General features: G+C 40.0%; 1 long non-coding RNA gene across 1 annotated transcript; it reads right to left on the bottom strand.

Annotated features, from left to right (window-relative positions):
- Positions 1-1,130: 1,130 nt before the first annotated feature.
- On the bottom strand, positions 1,131-2,542 carry LOC106564982 (uncharacterized). The gene is made up of 4 exons (XR_006758167.1): positions 2,395-2,542; positions 2,071-2,161; positions 1,888-1,983; positions 1,131-1,527 (listed from the first exon to the last, which is right to left on the bottom strand). It is a non-coding gene; the product is annotated as an uncharacterized lncRNA (long non-coding RNA).
- Positions 2,543-19,959: the final 17,417 nt, after the last annotated feature.

The following is a 19,959-nucleotide window of genomic DNA, read 5'->3' as shown; positions in this document are numbered from 1 at the left end:
AACTATCACATATTTCAGAGCAGGCCCATAATTCACAGTGCCTCCAGTTTAAACCATAATAAAAACGTAAAACACGTAGTTACATTCTAGCTGCGGGTCCATTTCTGATATTATGTGTGGCGACCCAGAATCCCGAGTTTCAGCTCGATAGGTCAATGGGCTGAGGCAGTTTCAATGCACCTAGTCTTGCGACTTTGGGACTTTTCCCATATGGAGTCCTGCTGACTCCATATGGCGGTGTGGGATTCTGTAAGGGAGTGTGTAACTGGTGGTAGGGAAGTCAGTCGCAGGAGAGAAGAACTAGGTTGTAGCCGGAGCAGTTTAATCCAAAAACCAACGGCATAACAATACAACAGAATATGGGTACAATACCCGACACGCACCAGTAAACAAGTGCACAAGCACTAACAACAAACAATCCCACACAAAGACATGGGGGGAACAGAGGGTTAAATACACAACAAATAATGAGGGAAATGGAAACCAGGTGTGTAATAAAACAAGAAAAAACAAATTAAAAATGAATAATGGATCGATGATGGCTAGAAGACCGGTGTCGCCGACCGCTGAACGCAGCCCGAACAAGGAGAGGAAACGACTTGGAAGTCGTGAGACTTATCCAGAAAGACTCACAGCTGTAATCACTGCCAAATGTGATTCTAAGATTTATTGTGAATACTTATCTAAATGAGATATTTCTGTATTTCATTTTCAATAAATTAGCAAAAATACCTAAAAACACGTTTTCACTTTGTCATTATGGGATATTGTGTGTAGAACCAGTCACTAATATTTTTTTTTCATTTTTAAATTCAGGATGTAGCTTAGAAGATCCAGGATATGTTACTGCTGTTCACTCTACCGGGAGTGCTGTTATCAAGCTCACTCAATGAAGCTAACTCTCAAGACGGTATGTCTCGTGTGTGTGTGTGTATGTTCATATGTGTACTACTATTACTGCTCAGTGTAATCTGATGTAATTTGCACTGCATGCACTGAATCTGTACTATGGTCAAGTTCACATTGTTACACAATAAAAACACTGAATGAAACATTATTATGTAACATATATGATGTAATTGAAACACTCTTAAAAATGTAAGATCAATAAAAAAACGACTAAACATGTGTAATGCTTGATAGTTTATTGGAGGATCACAGTGTGACACGTCAACCATACAACATTGCACAAAGAAATTCTGATCATTAATATAAATCCGCTGTCTTGACGAAAAAACGACCATGTGTCAGGACATAAAGTACGTTTATGGATAAAACATATATTCTTCATTATGTTGATGAGTTCTTCTCAGTACCAAAGTACCAAAGAACTGTATTACTGTTTTGTTTTTTGTTAGTCAGTGATTGATGGATGGATGTTGGAATGATTCATTGAGGTATTGTTAGTGATGTCTTCAGAGGTGATAGTTGATTCCATATGGAGACTGAAAAGGATCCTCGGCATCCCAATTCTGGTCGCTTCTCACCCCACAATTTCCTTGGCTTTGTTCCAAAGCACGCTCCAAACTGGAATACAGTTTTAAATATGCTTTATAGAAAATACATTTTTAAAAAGGTAAAAATGTAAAAATGACTACGACATGTTGAATAAATATCCCATTTACCATTGACTACCTTTTAAACCTATTGTTTTTAGGCCAGTATTTGACTACCATTTTAAAAAGAATTTGCCTCTATGAAACATGATGCTAATAAACAGTAGAGATGGAGTTAGCCATGTTGCTCCCTCCTCTTTCCGTACCACCCTCTGCTAACCTCCCGTTGTGACTTTACTGTTGCTCAGAAAGACAGACAGACAGACCGATAGATAGATAGATAGATAGATAGATAGATAGATAGATAGATAGAGATAGATAGATAGCTCACATGGTGCTTCATCTTCAGAGGCGCTGGTCTTCAGAGCAGCCAACTTTGCCAAAAATGCAGCATTTCCACCTTTTAGATCATCCTCCTGCAGGAGAGCTGAGGAAGAAAGATTTTCCATTTAACTAAATTCTATCAGATTAAATCCGGGCAGTAAAGTAGTACACATTCACAAACAAGACATACCTTCCTCAGAGTTATCTTCATTGAGGGAGCTTGCTAACAGGACACCCACTAGAGCGAACAGCAGTAACATACTCTGGATCTTCATCCTTTACTAAAGCACATAGAGCACAATATGTTAACACACACAAGACACACAGTGGGTCCTTTTACACTACCAAATGAAAGATCAGCAAGTTAGTATGGATCCCAGGTCGACCGTGTTACATTATACACATGTCCACCTACATCTCTCCATCCATTCCTACCTGTCCACTTGTATACACCTGCCCACTCTTATACACCTTTGCAAAGAAGATTCTCAGTGAAAACAAACATATCTCTTACAGTTGGACGATGCTGTCTGATTGATGGCTGTTTATCTGGATGATGTCTTCTGGTCTTCAGTAGTAGTGTGGTGTCTCTCTGCCCTCTGCAGCCCTGTTTTATACTCTTTCTGCAGCTACTGTACCTGCCCCATCCATCCACACCTCTCACAGCCGAATAACAAACAAGATGACATTACAGATAAGGCGATAACGGCAGTCATGCACAGCCTGAAGTGTATGACCTCCCTCCAGGCTATTTTCTTTTCAATATTATGGTTTCCTAGTAATTTCAACTACATTTGTGACTTAGAGCTTGGATAGCAAGTTGAGAGTGGAGTATATATACTTGTGATGTTGAGAACATGTTTTTGTCTGAATTACAGCTGTAACGACCCTTTGAGAAGAATTAAACTTGGTTAATCCTCTCTAGTGTTCGTGAGTTATTTGCTCAGAAAAATTTGAACCTAACGCTCTGTAGTAACTTGCGGTCGGAGGCCGAGCAGTTGCCATACCAGGAGGTGATGCAACCAGTCAGGGTGCTCTTGCTGGTGCAGCTGTAGACCTTTTTGAGGATCTGAGGACCCATGCCAAATCTTTTCAGTCTCCTGAGGGGGAATAGGTGTTGTAGGGCCATCTTCACAACTGTCTTGGTGTGTTTGGACCATGATAGTTTGTTGGTGATGTGGACACCAAGGATCTTGAAGCTCTCAACCTGCTCCGCTACTGCCCCGTCGATGAGAGTTGGGGCGTGCTCAGTCCTCCTTTTCCTCTAGTAAACAATCATCACCTTCGTCTTGATCATGTTGAGGGAGAGGTTGTTATCCTGGCACCACACCGCCAGGTCTCTGACCTCCTCCCTATAGGCAGTTGTCAGTGATCAGGCCCCTGAGTCTTCTTTTGTTATACCCAGTTTGGGTAAAAAAAACTATTTTTAGTACACAAAATGTTTTCTTGCTTCACAAGAGCATCTCTCCCCCTCTTTTCTCATTCTCTCCTCAGCAACAATGGAAAAAACCATTTGAGGCCCTTTGCACACCACCCATAGTCCATCTTGATTTGTCCAAACCGAGCACGCACCCTGCACGTGAACAGAAACTGTCCCAACATATTTTATATAACAGTATATAATAAGTTAACCAACATAGGCCCAACAGCTGTTGTAAAACCTAGAGCTTATGAAAATAAACAAATCTGATTAAATGTATACAACGTATACAAAATATATATCCACATATTATTATTGTTTAAACCATAGTTCTAAATACATGTTTTAACAGGGTAATACACTAGCATATAATGGGCCTTTGAAGACCACAGCACTCTGCGGCCAGAGCCTTAATTAATTACATTAAAGACCACAAAACTATAAGGTCTTTCACATAAGACTGTTATGATCGAGATGGATTCTTTCCACATCGATATGCAAAACGACATTTCAAAATATCATGCTTCAGGCTAGGCGTAATTGTCCAAAGCTCAGTTGTCCTGAGTCTGCACAACACTGCCAGGACCTAGGATCAAGGGAGACACTCAAGTTTTTTAATCGTATATATCTCTTGACATATTCATGAAAATAGTAATGGCCTCTAAACCTTCAACCTGCATACTGGACCCTATTCCAACTAAATCGAGTCTCCCATTAGTGCATTCACATAGGTGTACTTTTTGTCCAAGTAGGGAAATGGGAGTGAGGAGTGCAATAGAGATTGCATCATGTGTGGATCTATATCGAATCTCCCATTCCTCTCAGAAATATTAGAAAATGCTGTTGCGCAGCAACTCACTGCCTTCCTGAAGACAAACAATGTATATGAAACGCTTCAGTCTGGTATTAGACTTAGTGCTGCTTTTGCCATTATCGATCACCACATTCTTTTGGAGAGATTGGAAACCCAAATTGGTCTACAAGGACAAGTTCTGGCCTAGTTTAGATATTTTCCTGTCGGAAAGATAACAGTTTGTCTCTGTGGATGGTTTTTCCTCTGACAAATCAACCGCAAGCTTCGGTGTTCCTCAAGGTTCCGTTATAGGACCACTAGTGTTTCACTACATATTTTACCTCTTGGTGATGTCATTCGGAAACATAATGTTAACTGAAATGTATTTAGTGCTTTGTCCAGGTAGCCGGAAAGTAGAGCTTTGCAGTAGTCTAATCTATAAGTGACAAAAGCATGGGTTAATTTATCTGCATCATTTTGGACAGAAAGTTTCTGATTTGTGCAATGTTACGAAGATAGAAAAAAGCTATCTTTGAAATATTCTTGACATGTTCATCAAAAGAGAGATCAGGGTCCAGAGTAACGCCCAGGTCCTTCACAGTTTCATTTGAGATGACTGTACAACCATGCAGATGAATTGTCAGATCCAACAGAAGATCTCTTTGTTTCTTTCAATCTAGAACTAGCATCTCTGTTTTGTCTGACAATTTGTTGTCCTTCTGTTGCATCTCTATCTAAAATACAGCATCTGTGCTGTAATGTGACACTTTCTAAGGCTTCCATTGGCTCTCTAAAGCCGCCAGAAAGTGGAATGGGGTGTCTGCTGTCTCTGGGCAAAGTACAGCAGCAGAGTTTGTAAATGGTCAGCCTGGGGACAGTGAGACTGAGATGCGCATTCACGAGACTTCTCCATTTTTTTTCTTTCAGCCTTTGAATGAATGCAACGTTTCCCGGTTGGAATATTATCACTATTTTACGAGAAAAATAGCATAAAAAAAAGATTTTAAACAGCGTTTGACATGCTTCTAAGTACGGCAATGGAATATTTCAATTTTTTTTTGTCACGAAATGCGCTCGCGCGTTACCCTTCGGATAGTGACCTTGGATATAACTATGGATTATTTGGAACCAAAACAACATTTGTTGTTGAAGTAGAAGTCCTGGGAGTGCATTCTGACGAAGAACAGCAAAGGTAATCCAATTTTTCTAATAGTAATTCTGAGTTTAGTGAGCCCCAAACTTGGTGGGTGTCAAATTATCTAGCCTGTGATGGCCGAGCTATGTACTCAGAATATTGCAAAATGTGCTTTCGCCGAAAAGCTATTTTAAAATCTGACATGGCGTTTGCATAAAGGAGTTCAGTATCTATAATTCTTAAAATAATTGCTATGTATTTGGTCAATGTTTATCATGAGTAATTTAGTAAATTCACCGGAAGTTTTCGGTGGGTATGCTAGTTCTGAACATCACATGCTAATGTCAAAAGCTGGTTTTTGATATAAATATGAACTTGATTGAACAAAACATGCATGTATTGTATAACATAATGTCCTAGGAATGTCATCTGATGAAGATCATCAAAGGTTTGTGCTGCATTTAGCTGTGGTTTTGGTTTTTGTGACATATATGCTTGCTTTGAAAATGTCTGTGTGATTATTTTTGGCAGGGTACTCTCCTGACATAATCTAATGTTTTGCTTTCGCTGTAAAGCCTTTTTGAAATCGGACAGTGTGGTTAGATTAACGAGAGTCTTGTCTTTAAAATGGTGTAAAATAGTCATGTTTGAGAAATTGAAGTTATAGCATTTTTGAGGTATTTGTATTTCGCGCCATGCGATTCCACTGGCTGTTGAATAGAGTGGGACGGTCACGTCCCACCTCTAGACGTTCCGCTAGCGGAACACCTGCTCCAATATCCAATGATGGGCGTGGCGCGAAATACAAACTCCTCTAAAATACAAAAACTTCAATTTTTCAAACATATGACTATTTCACAGCATTTTAAAGATAAGACTCTCCTTTATCTAACCACACTGTCCGATTTCAAAAAGCCTTTACAACGAAAGAAAAACATTAGATTATGTCAGCAGAGTACCAAGCCAGAAATAATCAGACACCCATTTTTCAAGCTAGCATATAATGTCACAAAAACCCAGAAGAAAGCTAAATGCAGCACTAACCTTTTATGATCTTCATCAGATGACAACCCTAGGACATTATGTTATACAATACATGCATGTTTTGTTCAATCAAGTTCATATTTATATCAAAAACCAGCTTTTTACATTAGCATGTGACATTCAGAACTAGCATACCCCCCCGCAAACTTCCGGGGAATTCGCTAACATTTTACTAAATTACTCACGATAAACGTTCACAAAAAGCATAACAATTATTTTAAGAATTATAGATACAGACCTCCTCTATGCACTCGATATGTCCGATTTTAAAATAGCTTTTTGGTGAAAGCACATTTTGCAATATTCTAAGTACATAGCCCAGGCATCACGGGCTAGCTATTTAGACACCCGGCAAGTTTAGCACTCACCAATATCAGCTTTACTATTATAAAAGTTTCATTACCTTTTGTTGTCTTCGTCAGAATGCACTCCCAGGACTGCTACTTCAATAACAAATGTTGGTTTGGTCCAAAATAATCCATCGTTATATCCGAATAGCGGCGTTTTGTTCGTGCGTTCCAGACACTATCCGAAATGGTAAAGAAGGGTCTCGCGCATGGCGCAATTCGTGACAAAAAAATTCTAAATATTCCATTACCGTACTTCGAAGCATGTCAACCGCTGTTTAAAATCAATTTTACGCCATTTTTCTCGTGAGAAAGCGATAATATTCCGACAGGGAATCTCCTTTTCGGCAAACAGAGGAAAAAATCACAAAGGCGGGGGCGGTCGGGTCACGCGCCTAAGCCCAGAGTCCCTTGATCGGCCACTTGAGAAAGGCGATAATGTGTTTCAGCCTGGGGCTGGGATGACGACATTCTGTTTTTTCCCGGGCTCTGAGCGCCTATGGACGACGTAGGAAGTGTCACGTTAGAGCAGAGATCCTTAGTAAAAGATAGAGATGGAAAAGAAGTTCAAGAAATGGTCAGACAGGCCACTTCCTGTAAAGGAATCTCTCAGGTTTTGACCTGCCATTTGAGTTCTGTTATACTCACAGACACCATTCAAACAGTTTTAGAAACTTTAGGGTGTTTTCTATCCATATGTAATAAGTATATGCATATTCTAGTTACTGGGTAGGAGTGGTAACCAGATTAAATCGGGTATGTTTTTTATCCAGCCGTGAAAATACTGCCCCCTAGCCATAACAGGTTAACTTCTTTGGGGTAGGGGGCAGTATTTTCACGTCGTGATGAAAAGCGTTCCCAGAGTAAACTGCCTGCTACTCAGGCCCAGAAGCTAGGATATGCATATTATTAGTAGATTTGGATTGAAAACACTCTAAAGTTTCTAAAACGGATTGAATGATGTCTGTGACTATAACAGATCTCATATGGCAAGCGAAAACCTGAGAAAAATCCAATCAGGAAGTGTGAAATCTGAGGTTTGTCGTTTTTCAAGTGATTGCCTATCCAATATACAGTGTCTGTGGGGTCATATTGCACTTCCTAAGGCTTCCACTAGATGTCAACAGTCTTTAGAATGTTGTTTCAGGCTTCTACTGTGAATGGGGAGAGAATAAGAGCTATTGGAATCAGGTGTCTGGAAAAATGTCATGAGCTCAGTCATGCGTGCGGCCGTGTGAGCAAGCTGAGTTCCAAAGGAATTGTCTGGTTGGAATTTTATTGAAGATTTATGATAAAACATCCTAAAGATTGATTCTATACATCGTTTGACATGTTTCTACAAACTGTAATGCATTTTTTAAAACTTTTCGGCCGGACTTAGTGCATGCGCCTTCTGCATTTGGAATAGTGAACTGAACGTGCGAACAAAAAGGAGGTATTTTGACATAAATATGGAGTTTATCGAAACACAACGAACATTTATTGTGGAACTGGGATTCCTGGGAGTGCATTCCGATGAAGATCATCAAATGTAAGTGAATATTTATAATGCTATTTCTGACTTTTGTTGACTCCACAACATGGCGGGTATCTGTATGGCTTGTTTTGGTGACTGAGCACTGTACTCAGATTATTGCAAAGTGTGCTTTCGCCGTAAAGCTTTTTTGAAATCTGGCACAGCGGTTGCATTAAGGAAAAGTTTTTCTTTAATTCTATGCGTAACAGTTGTATATTTTATCAACGTTTATGATGAGTATTTCTGTAAATTGATGTGTTCATTCGCCGGATGTTTTGGAGGCAAAACATTTCTGAACATTACACGCCAATGTAAAATGGGGTTTTTGGATATGAATGTGAACTTTATCGAGCAAAACATACATGCATTGTGTAACATGAAGTCCTATGAGTGCCATCTGATGAAGATCATCAAAGGTTAGTGATTAATTTTAGCTGTATTTCTGGTTTATGTGACGCCTCTCCTTGCTTGGAAAATGGCTGTGGTTTTTCTTGTCTAGGTGCTGTCCTAACATAATCTAATGGTATGCTTTCGCCGTAAAGCCTTTTTGAAATCGGACACTGTGGTTGGATTAACGAGAAGTTTATCTTTAAAATGGTGTATAATACTTGTATATGTGAGAAATTGGAATTATGAGATTTTTGTTGTTTTGAATTTGGCGCTCTGCTATTTCACTGGCTACCGTCCCACATACCCCAGAGAGGTTAACCCCTGTGCGGCGAATCCAGCGAAAAATCATATCGCCATTAGCATAACAAAATTAAATAAAAAATAAAAAAAACATTTTTTTTTTCAAATTATATCGTTTTATAGATACACCTCTCCTGAATCGAACCACGTTGTCAGATTTCAAAAAGGCTTTACAGCAAAAGCAAAACATTAGATTATGTTAGAGGACTATATCATAAAAGTAGCCACATAGCCATTTTCCGACCAACCACATGCATCACAAATAACAAAAAAACAGCTAAATGCAGCACTAACCTTTGACAATCTTCATCAGATGACACACCTAGGACATCATGTTACACAATACATGCATTCTTTTGTTCGATAAAGTTCATATTTATATATTAAAACAGCATTTTACATCGGTGCGTAACGTTGACTAACTATTTTCCCTCAAATGCATCCGATGAAATAGAGCTACAATTTACTAAATTACTATTCGAAAACATTTTTAAAATGTAATATTGTCATTCTAAGATTTATAGATGAATATCTCTTGAAAGCACCTGTAATGCCAGATTTAAAAATAACTTTACAGGGTAATCACACTTTGCGATAAAAGGGGATGCGATACTCAGAACAATAGGCTAGCAATAGCAATAGGCTAGCCATCTTGGAACAATCGCATATCACATCTAGTCTTGTATACTATTGTCAATAATCCCTTACCTTTGGTTGTCTTCATCAGAAAGCACTTCCAGGACTCCCAGGTCCACAACAAATGTATTTTCGTTCGAAAAAATGACTCCTTTATGTTCCAAGAGCTTGTTCTTGTTAGCGCGTCTGAATGCTGCTCCAAAACTTCCGTCGGCCACGGGACAGCCATTTCGAGAAAATGCATTTTTTTCCCATTTATGTTCGTTCAAACATGTCAAACGTTGTATAACATAAATCTTCAGGGCGTTTTTCAACAAGAGAGCCAATAAGATTCGAGGGGGACGATTGCATTGTGTTTCAAAACGTTTCGAAAGGGGAGGGTAACCAGGGGCGCCAGCGTCATAATGGTGATGGCCCTCTCCGTGTGATTACGTTCCACAGCATCTCAGTCATTCAGTTTTAACAGTAGAAGGCTCAAACCAATTTGTGAAGACTGGGGACATCTAGTGGAAGCAATAGGAAGTGCTCAATGAACAATAGCTCACGGTGTGATTAATAGGCAACGTGATGAAGTTGAGTTCACAATTCAGAATTCCACTTCCTGTTTCCATCTGTCTCGGGGTTTTGACTGCCATATGAGTTCTGTTATACTCACAGACACCATTCAAACAGTTTTAGAAACTTTAGGGTGTTTTCTATCCACAAGTATTAATTATATGCATATCCTAGCTTCTGAGTTTGAGTAGGAGGCCGTTTAAAATGGGCACAAATAAATTTTTTAATCGCTTTAGCGCCCCCTATCCTAGGGGAACGCCAAGAGGTTAACGCTAGACACGGCTGCTAGAATCTTGACTAGAACCAAAGAATGTGATCATTTTACTCGAGTGCAAGCCTCTCTACACAGGCATCATGGGCTAGGTGGGACGCTAGCGTGCCACCCGTGGTGCACTCCATCAACAGCAGGTGCATTTCAAGAGCGGCAAATTTGAATCCAAATAAATGTCAAAATTCAAATTTTTCAAACATACAACTATTTTACACCCTTTGAAAGATAAACATCTCCTTAATCTAACCACGTTTTACGATTTCAAAAAGGTTTTACGGCGAAAGCATAAATTTAGAGTATGTTAGGACAGTACATTTACAAGAGTTGTGTGTAATGTTTTGTCAATTCAAAGACAGGGTCACCAAAACCATAAAACCAGCTAAAATGATGCACTAACCTTTTACAATCTCCATCAGATGACACTCCTAGGACATTATGTTAGACAATGCATGCATTTTTAGTTCTATCAAGTTCATATTTATATCCAAAAAACAGCGTTTTACTATGGCATTGATGTTGAGGAAATCGTTTCCCTCCAATAACCGGCAGTCAAGTCAGCGTCACAAATTAAATAATTAAAATTAGAAAACATTGGTAAAATATTATATTGTCATTTAAAGAATTATAGATTTACATCTCTTGAACGCAATCAACTTGCCAGATTTAAAAATAACCTTACTGGGAAATCACACTTTGCAATAATCTGAGCACTGCGCCCAGAAAAATACGCGTTGCGATACAGACTAGTCGTCATGTTGGGGAGATCTAAAATCGAAAATACTATGTAAATAATCCATTACCTTTGATTCTCTTCATCAGATGTCACTTCCAGGTATCACAGGTCCATAACGAATGTAGTTTTGTTCAAAAAAGCTCATCATTTATGTCCAAAAATCTCCGTCTTGTTAGCACATGATCTAAGCCAGCCGGACTTCTCGTCATGAACGAGGGGAAAAAATATATTTACGTTCGTTCAAACATGTCAAACGTTGTATAGCATAAATCATTAGGGCCTTTTTTAACCAGAACATGATTAATATTCAAGGTGGACGAATGCATACTCTTTTATAACGTATTGGAACGAGGGTACCCAACATGAACTCGCGCGCCAGGTGTCTAATGGGACATCATCGTTCCATGGCTCTTGTTCGGTCAGATCTCCCTCCAGAAGACTCAAAACACTTTGTAAAGGCTGGTGACATCTAGTGGAAGCAATAGGAAGTGCCAGAATATTCCTCAGCCCCTGTGTTTTTCAATGGGATAGGTTTAAAGTCAATACAACACATCAGGTATCCACTTCCTGTCAGAAAATGTCTCAGGGTTTTGCCTGCCAAATGAGTTCTGTTATACTCACAGACACCATTCAAACAGTTTTAGAAACTTTAGAGTGTTTTCTATCCATATATAATAAGTATATGCATATTCTAGTTACTGGGTAGGATTAGTAACCAGATTAAATCGGGTACATTTTTTTTATCCAGAAGTGCAAATGCTGCCCCCTAGCCCTAACAGGTTAAGGCTAGTGGTTTTACTGCTAACCTACAAAGCATTTCATGAACTTGCTCCTACCTTTCTCTCCGATTTGGTCCTGCCGGACATACCTACACGTACGCTTCGGTTACAAGACGCAGGCCTCCTTATTGTCCCTAGAATTTCTAAGAAAACACCTAGAGGCAGGGCTTTCCCTTATAGAGCTCCATTTTTATGGAATGGTCTGCCTATCCATGTGAGAGATGCAGACTCGGTCTCAACCTTTAAGTCTTTATTGAAGACTCATCTCTTCAGTAGGTCCTATGATTGAGTGTAGTCTGGCCCAGGGGTGTGAAGGTGAACAGAAAGGCACTGGAGCAACGAAATGCCCTTGCTGTCTCTGCCTGGTCAGTTCCCCTCTGTCCACCGGGATTCTCTGCCTCTAACCCTATTACAGGGGATGAGTCACTGGCTTACTGGTGCTCTACCATCCCGTCCCTAGGAGGGGTGTGTCATTTGAGTGGGTAGAGTCAAAGACATGATCTTCCTGTCCGGGTTTGTGCCGTGGGGGAGATCTTTGTGGGTTATACTCAGCCTTGTCTCAGGTTAGTAAGTTGGTGGTTGAAGATATCCCTCTAGTGGTGTGGGGGCCATGCTTATATACTGCCTGGTTGGCCCTGTCCGGGTGTATCGTGGGACGGGGTCACAGTGTCTCCTGATCTCTCCTGTCTCAGCTTCCAGTATTTATGCTGCAAATGTTTATGTGTCGGGGGGCTAAGGTCAGTCTGCTATGTCCGGAGTATTTCTCCTGTTTTATCCGGTGTCCTGTGTGAATCTAAGTATGCTCCCTCTAATTCTCTCTCTCTCCCTCTCCCTGCTGTTTTCGACTCTCTCTCTCTCTCTCTCTCTCTTCCGCACCAACTGTCTCTAACTCTGAATGCTCGGCTATAAAAGCCAACTGATCTTTACTCCTGAGGTGTTGACCTGTTGCAACCTCTACAACCACTGTGATTATTATTATTATTTGACCCTGCTGGTCATCTATGAACGTTTGAACATCTTGGCCATGTGCTGTTATAATCGCAACCCGACAATTAGGAGGCCTGCGTCTTGTGACCGTAGCGTACGTGTAGGTATGTACGGCAGGACCAAATCGGAAAGATAGGTAGGAGCAAGCCCATGTAATGCTTTGTAGGTTAGCAGTAAAACCTTGAAATCAGCCCTTGCCTTAACAGGAAGCCAGTGTAGGGAGGCTAGCACTGGAGTAATATGATCACATTTTTTTTTTTTGGTTCTAGTCAGGATTCTAGCAGCCGTATTTAGCACTAACTGAAGTTTATTTAGTGCTTTATCCGGGTAGCCGGAAAGTAGAGCATTGCAGTAGTCCAGCCTAGAAGTAACAAAAGCATGGATTAATTTTTCTGCGTCATTTTTGGACAGAAAATCCTGATTTTTGCAATGTTACGTAGATGGAAAAAAGCTGTCCTTGAAACAGTCTTGATATGTTCTTCAAAAGAGAGATCAGGGTCCAGAGTAACGCCGAGGTCCTTCACAGTTTTATTTGAGACGACTGTACAACCATCCAGATTAATTGTCAGATTCAACAGAAGATCTCTTTGTTTCTTGGGACCTAGAACAAGCATCTCTGTTTTGTCCGAGTTTAAAAGTAGAAAGTTTGCAGCCATCCACTTCTTTATGTCTGAAACACAGGCTTCTAGCGAGGGCAATTTTGGGGCTTCACCATGTTTCATTGAAATGTACAGCTGTGTGTCGTCCGCATAGCAGTGAAATTTAACATTATGTTTTCGAATGACATCCCCAAGAGGTAAAATATATAGTGAAAACAATAGTGGTCCTAAAACGGAACCTTGAGGAACACCGAAATTTACAATTGATTTGTCAGAGGACAAACCATTCACAGAGACAAACTGATATCTTTCCGACAGATAAGATCTAAACCAGGCCAGAACTTGTCCATGTAGACCAATTTGGGTTTCCAATCTCTCCAAAAGAATGTGGTGATCGATGGTATCAAAAGCGGCACTAAGATCTAGGAGCACGAGGACAGATGCAGAGCCTCGGTCTGACGTCATTAAAAGGTCATTTACCACCTTCACAAGTGCAGTCTCAGTGCTATGATGGGGTCTAAAACCAGACTGAAGCGTTTCGTATACATTGTTTGTCTTCAGGAAGGCAGTGAGTTGCTGTGCAACAGCTTTTTCTAAAATTTTTGAGAGGAATGGAAGATTCGATATAGGCCGATAGTTTTTTATAATTTCTGGATCAAGATTCGGCTTTTTCAAGAGAGGCTTTATTACTGCCACTTTTAGTGAGCTTGGTACACATCCGGTGGATAGAGAGCCGTTTATTATGTTCAACATAGGAGGGCCAAGCACAGGAAGCAGCTCTTTCAGTAGTTTAGTTGGAATAGGGTCCAGTATGCAGCTTGAGGGTTTGGAGGCCATGATTATTTTCATCATTGCGTCAAGAGATATAGTACTAAAACACTTTAGTATCTCCCTTGATCCTAGGTCCTGGCAGAGTTGTGCAGACTCAGGACAATGGAGCTTTGGAGGAATACCCAGATTTAAAGAGGAGTCTGTAATTTGCTTTCTAATGATCATGATCTTTTCCTCAAAGAAGTTCATACATTTATTACTGCTGAAGTGAAAGCCATCCTCCATTTGCGAAGGCTGCTTTTTAGTTAGCTTTGCGACAGTATCAAAAAGAAATTTTGGATTGTTCTTATTTTCCTCAATTAAGTTGGAAAAATAGGATGATCGAGCAGCAGTAAGGGCTCTTCGATACTGCACGGTACTGTCTTTCCAAGCTAGTCGGAAGACTTCCAGTTTGGTGTGGCGCCATTTCCGTTCCAATTTTCTGGAAGCTTGCTTCAGAGCTCGTGTATTTTCTGTATACCAGGGAGCTAGTTTCAACAGTCTGTGGAAATGTAACCTCTCTCAAATTCATAGAGAGGGCTCTGGGCTCCCGAGTGGTGCAGCGGTCTAAGTCTACTAATTATATGCATATTCTAGTTTCTGGGCAGGAGTAGTAACCAGATTAAATCGGGTACGTTTTTTATCCGGCCGTGAAAATACTGCCCCGATCCCAAAGAAGTTAAGATATAGGGGGCAGTATTTTCACGGCCGGATGAAAAACGTACCCAAATTAAACTGCCTACTACTCGGGCCCTGAAACGAGAATATGCATATAATTAGTAGATTTGGATATAAAACACTCTGAAGTTTCTAAAACTGTTTGAATGATGTCTGTGAGTATAACAGAACTTATATGACAGGCAAAAACCTGAGAAAAATCCAACCAGGAAGTGGGAAATCTGAGAATTGTAGTTCTTCTTTTGAATCCCTATCAAAACTACAGTGTCTGTGGGGTCACGTTGCACTTCCTAAGGCTTCCATTTTTTCATCCTTCTCCTGTTACTGGGCAGAAAATAGTAGCTCAGTCAATGAGTGGACTGCCCGAGGACAAAGGGCTTGGTGATGCACGAGCCTGCGAGGGGGCCATTCCTTCTTTTTCTCCTTGAATGAATACGCTATTGTCCGGTTGGAATATTATCGCGTGGACTGCCCGAGGACAAAGGGCTTGGTGATGCACGAGCCTGCGAGGGCGCCATTCCTTCTTTTTCTCCTTGAATGAATACGCTATTGTCCGGTTGGAATATTATCGCATGTTTACGTTAAAAATACCCTAAAGATTGATTGTAAACAACGTTTGACATGTTTCTACGAAAGGTAATGGAAGTATTTGACTTTTCATCTCTGGTACAGCGCTCGCGCGTTATGCCTTTGGATAGTGATCTGAACGCACGAACAAAACTGAGGTATTTGGACATAAATATGGATTATTTTAAACAAAAACAACATTTGTTGTGGAAGTAGCAGTCCTGGGAGTGCATTCTGACGAAGTTCAGCAAAGGTAAGAGAATATTTATAATACTAATTCTGAGTTTAGGTGACCCCAGAACTTGGCGGGTGTCTGTATAGCGTGCTGTGATGGCGAGCTATGTACTCAGAATATTGAAAAATGTGCTTTCGCCGAAAAGCTATTTTAAAATCTGACACAGCGGTTGCATAAAGGAGTACTGTATCTATAATTCTTAAAATAATTGTTATGTATTTTGTCAACGTTTATGATGAGTATTTTTATAAATTGATGTGCACATTCACCGAAAGTTTTGGTGGGAATACATTTTCTGAACATCACGCGCCAATGTAAAATGCTGTTTTTGGATATAAATATGAACTTTATCGAACAAAACATACATGTATTGTGTAACATGATGTCCTAGGAGTGTCATCTGATGAAGATCGTCAAAGGTTAGTGCTTCATTTAGCTGTGTTTTGGGTTTTTGTGACACATATACTTGCTTGGAAAATGGCTGTGTGGTTATCTTTGTCTATGTACTCTCCTAACATAATCTAATGTTTTGCTTTCGCTGTAAAGCCTTTTTGAAATCGGACAATGTGGTTACATTAAGGAGAAGTGTATCTTCAAATGGTGTAAAATAGTCATATGTTTGAGAAATTGAAATTATTCGATTTTGGATGTTTTGTATTTCGCGCCTTGCTGTTCCATTGGATGTTGGCTAGGCGTTCCGCTAGCGTCTGTCCTCAACAGGTTTTAAACCCAATTTGGGGAAAAAAATATTTTTAGTACACAATATTTTCCCGCTTCACAAGAGCATCTCTCCCCCTCTTTTCTCTTTCTCTCCTCAGCAACAATGGAAAAAACCTGAGAATCCCTCTGCACACCACCCATAGTCTATCTTGATTGGTCCAAACCGAGCACGCACTCTTCACGTGAATAGAAACTGTCCCAACATATTTAAAGTAGCAGTATATAATAAGTTAACCAACATAGGCTCAATAGCTGTAGTAAAACATAGAGTTTATGAAAATAAACAAATCTGATTAAAAACATACAACATATACATCCACATATTATTATTACTTAAACCATAGTTCTAAATCATGTTTTAACAGGGTATGACACTAGCATATAATGGGCTTTTGAAGACCAAATCACTCTATGGCCACAGCCTCTATTAATTACATTAAAGACCACAAAACTATAATGTATCGGCAGTCATATAGAGGGGACCAAGGCGCGGTGTGTTGAGTGCTCATTATTATTATTTTATGAAAAAATGAAACACTTTACAAAGGAACAAAACGACAGCAAACAGTTCCGTCAGGCAACAACCACAAAACAGAAAACAACTACCCACAAAACACCACAGAAAAACCCCAACTTTAATATGATCTCCAATTAGAGACAACACGAACCAGCTGCCTCTAATTGGAGATCATCCCAAAACTCAACATAGAAATAGGAAAACAAGAACTAAACATAGAAACAACAAACATAGACTGCCCACCCATATCACACCCTGACATAACTACACAGAGAAAAAACAGCTCTCATAGGTCAGAGCGTGACATATAAGGTCTTTCACATGAGACCGTTATGATCGAGATGGATTCTATCCACATCAATATGCAAAACTATATTTCGAAATGTCATGCTCCAGGCTAGGCGTAATTGTCATGTCGTGCATACCAGGTTGGCTTACTGGGAACTCGTAATATTGGCTTATCTTGGCAGAGAACACGCTCTAGGCCAGGTATAGAAATTGCATCATACTTCAGTTCCACTCCCAACTGGAAATTGACAAAAAAGATACATATACAGTTGGTAGTGTAACTCTACACACTCATTGCACAGTTTTCAAATTTTGCTTCCTTAAAATGTTATCTCAAAAGGGAATAAACCGATCTACACAACCTACTCCACAATTTCAAAGTTAAAGAAAAACTATAGAAACATTTTGTAAGTCTTCACACCCCCAGAGTTAATGCTCGGTGGAAGCACCTTTGATAGCCATTACAGCTGTGAATCATTTTTAGTAATATTGTACCAACTTTGCATTTTATCCAGTGTTTTTGTCCAAATTGCTAGAGCTCAATACATTTATGTGGGGGCCATTGATAGACAGCATTATTCAGGAATTAGGCTGGACCACTCAGGAACACGCAACACCCCTTGGAAAGCCATTCTGGTGTATTTGAGATTAAAAAATATATATTATCCCGCTGAAAAAATACAACTATATCTCATCCCCCATGTTTGTTTCTGTGCATGTTGGCACTGAGGAATGAAGTAGCTTGGTGTGTGTGAGGATAACGCTGGGAGACGAGAAACAAGTACAGGGAGTGAACATTTAATGAATAACAGACATGAAACAAAACACGTGGGAGCCCGACGAGCCGGTTGAGGCCTGGGAGCTCGACGAGCGTGCTGACGTGTGGGAGCCCAACGAGACGGCTAAGGCGTGGGAGCCCAACGAGGCGGCGCATGACTTGGGGTGGGAGCCTTTCGAGCCAACCAAGGCAAGGAAACCTCTCAAGTCAGCTAAGGCGTGGAAGTTTGACGAGCCAGCTGAGGCACCCCCGGTTCCTTCGACAGTGGCACACGGACCGACGTTACCAACCTAAACAAAAAACAAAACTCCCTGATGCTTCCAAAATTGGTGTCAGCATTCTGTGAGGACAGACACTGGGAGACGAGAAGCAAGTACAGGGAATGATCATTTAATGAATAACGGACATGAAACAAAACATGAACAGCGTCTGGACAAGGGAAACATAACGAAAATAATTAAGACACTGGGATGAAACTGAGGAATAGACAGATAAAGGGGAAGCAATCAAAAACGTGAAGGGGTCCAGGTGAGTCCAATGAAGCGCTGATGCTCATAACGATGGTGACATGTGTGCTCAATGATGGGCAGCCCTCGAGCAACAGAGAGGGGGAGCAGGAGCAGGCGTGACAGTGGGAAAGATTCTTAAGGGTTTTTCTACATAAAAGATCATACACAATTATTGCATTGTTGTCGTCACTGATGTTTTCCTGAGCTTTCAAATGTCTCTTAGACAGACTTAAAACAATTACAGCCAGATCATAGACATGGGTATAAGACAATGGGTTATGTTTTGTGGATGTTTTGTGGATATTACAATGCAGAGAGAAAGAAAATAAATAAATAATAGAAAACTAAGCATGTAATAATAAAAGTAATAATACATACACAATGAGTAATGATATCTTGGCAATATACACGGAATACCAGTACAGAGTTGATGTGCAGGGGTACAAGGTAATTGAGGTAGATACTGTATGTACATGTAATGTAACTAGGAATAAAGTCAATGCATATAGCCCAGGTAGCTATTTGGTTTTATGACTTGGGGGTAGAGGCTATTCAGGGTCCTGTTGGTTCAAGACTTGGTGCATTGTCACTGCTTGTCATGTGGTAGCAGAGACAACAATCTGTAGAAATGTAATCACTCTCAAATTCATAGACAGAGCTATGGACGCAAGGACTGACCATCCATTATAGAAAAATTATAGTTTTAGCAATTTTTTCAGGCTCTATAGTGTTTGTTTACATTTACTTTGCATGCAAATATTGGAGTAAAACAAGTTTATATTTTGGATTCTGATGGGGTACAACAGTGGCATGAGGCATATATAAGTTATATTCTTCAAGAATCAAAGGGTACATATCATTAATTAATATGTCCAAACATGGATGTAGGAACTGCTGACTGCCCCTTTCAATTTCCGCCCAGGAAATAGTGTCTATAGGTGCTGTCACAAAGTTCAATTTCAACACAGTTGTCACTGACTAGTTGGATATTCATTTCCCACTGGGCCAACCTTTCCTGTACTTACAGCATTCTTATAAATTCATTTTCTATCAAGTTTTTCTTTGGCGGACCTCATTTTGTTGTTCAAAATCTTATTTTTGCCTTTAATGTTCCTGGACACTCCACATTCAGGAGGGGCAGGTAAAAGGAAGAGGGGTGGATTGCTTATGTACATGGAAGATAACATTAAATCCAATCTTATCGAATGGAAACATGCCAACGACCTTGAATGTATGGGGTTGAATGTCTTCCCTCCCTTCATATGTCTCTCACTATTATTGGCTTATATCGACCAACCAACATTTTATGCCTTGTTAATTGACCATCTAAATTACGTTCTTAAAGATGTGATCATAAGAAGGAGATCATCCTCATGGTCAATTTCAATATAAACTGGGAAAATAAAACTTGCAGGGAAAAACTCAGACCATTTCAACCTGAATCAAATAATAGAAGAACCAACCAGACTAAC

The sequence above is a fragment of the Salmo salar genome, chromosome ssa12, assembly GCF_905237065.1.
Source record: "Salmo salar chromosome ssa12, Ssal_v3.1, whole genome shotgun sequence".
NCBI lineage: Eukaryota > Metazoa > Chordata > Actinopteri > Salmoniformes > Salmonidae > Salmo > Salmo salar.
Note: the sequence above shows the minus strand (reverse complement) of the source record. Positions and strands in the feature narration are given on the sequence as shown.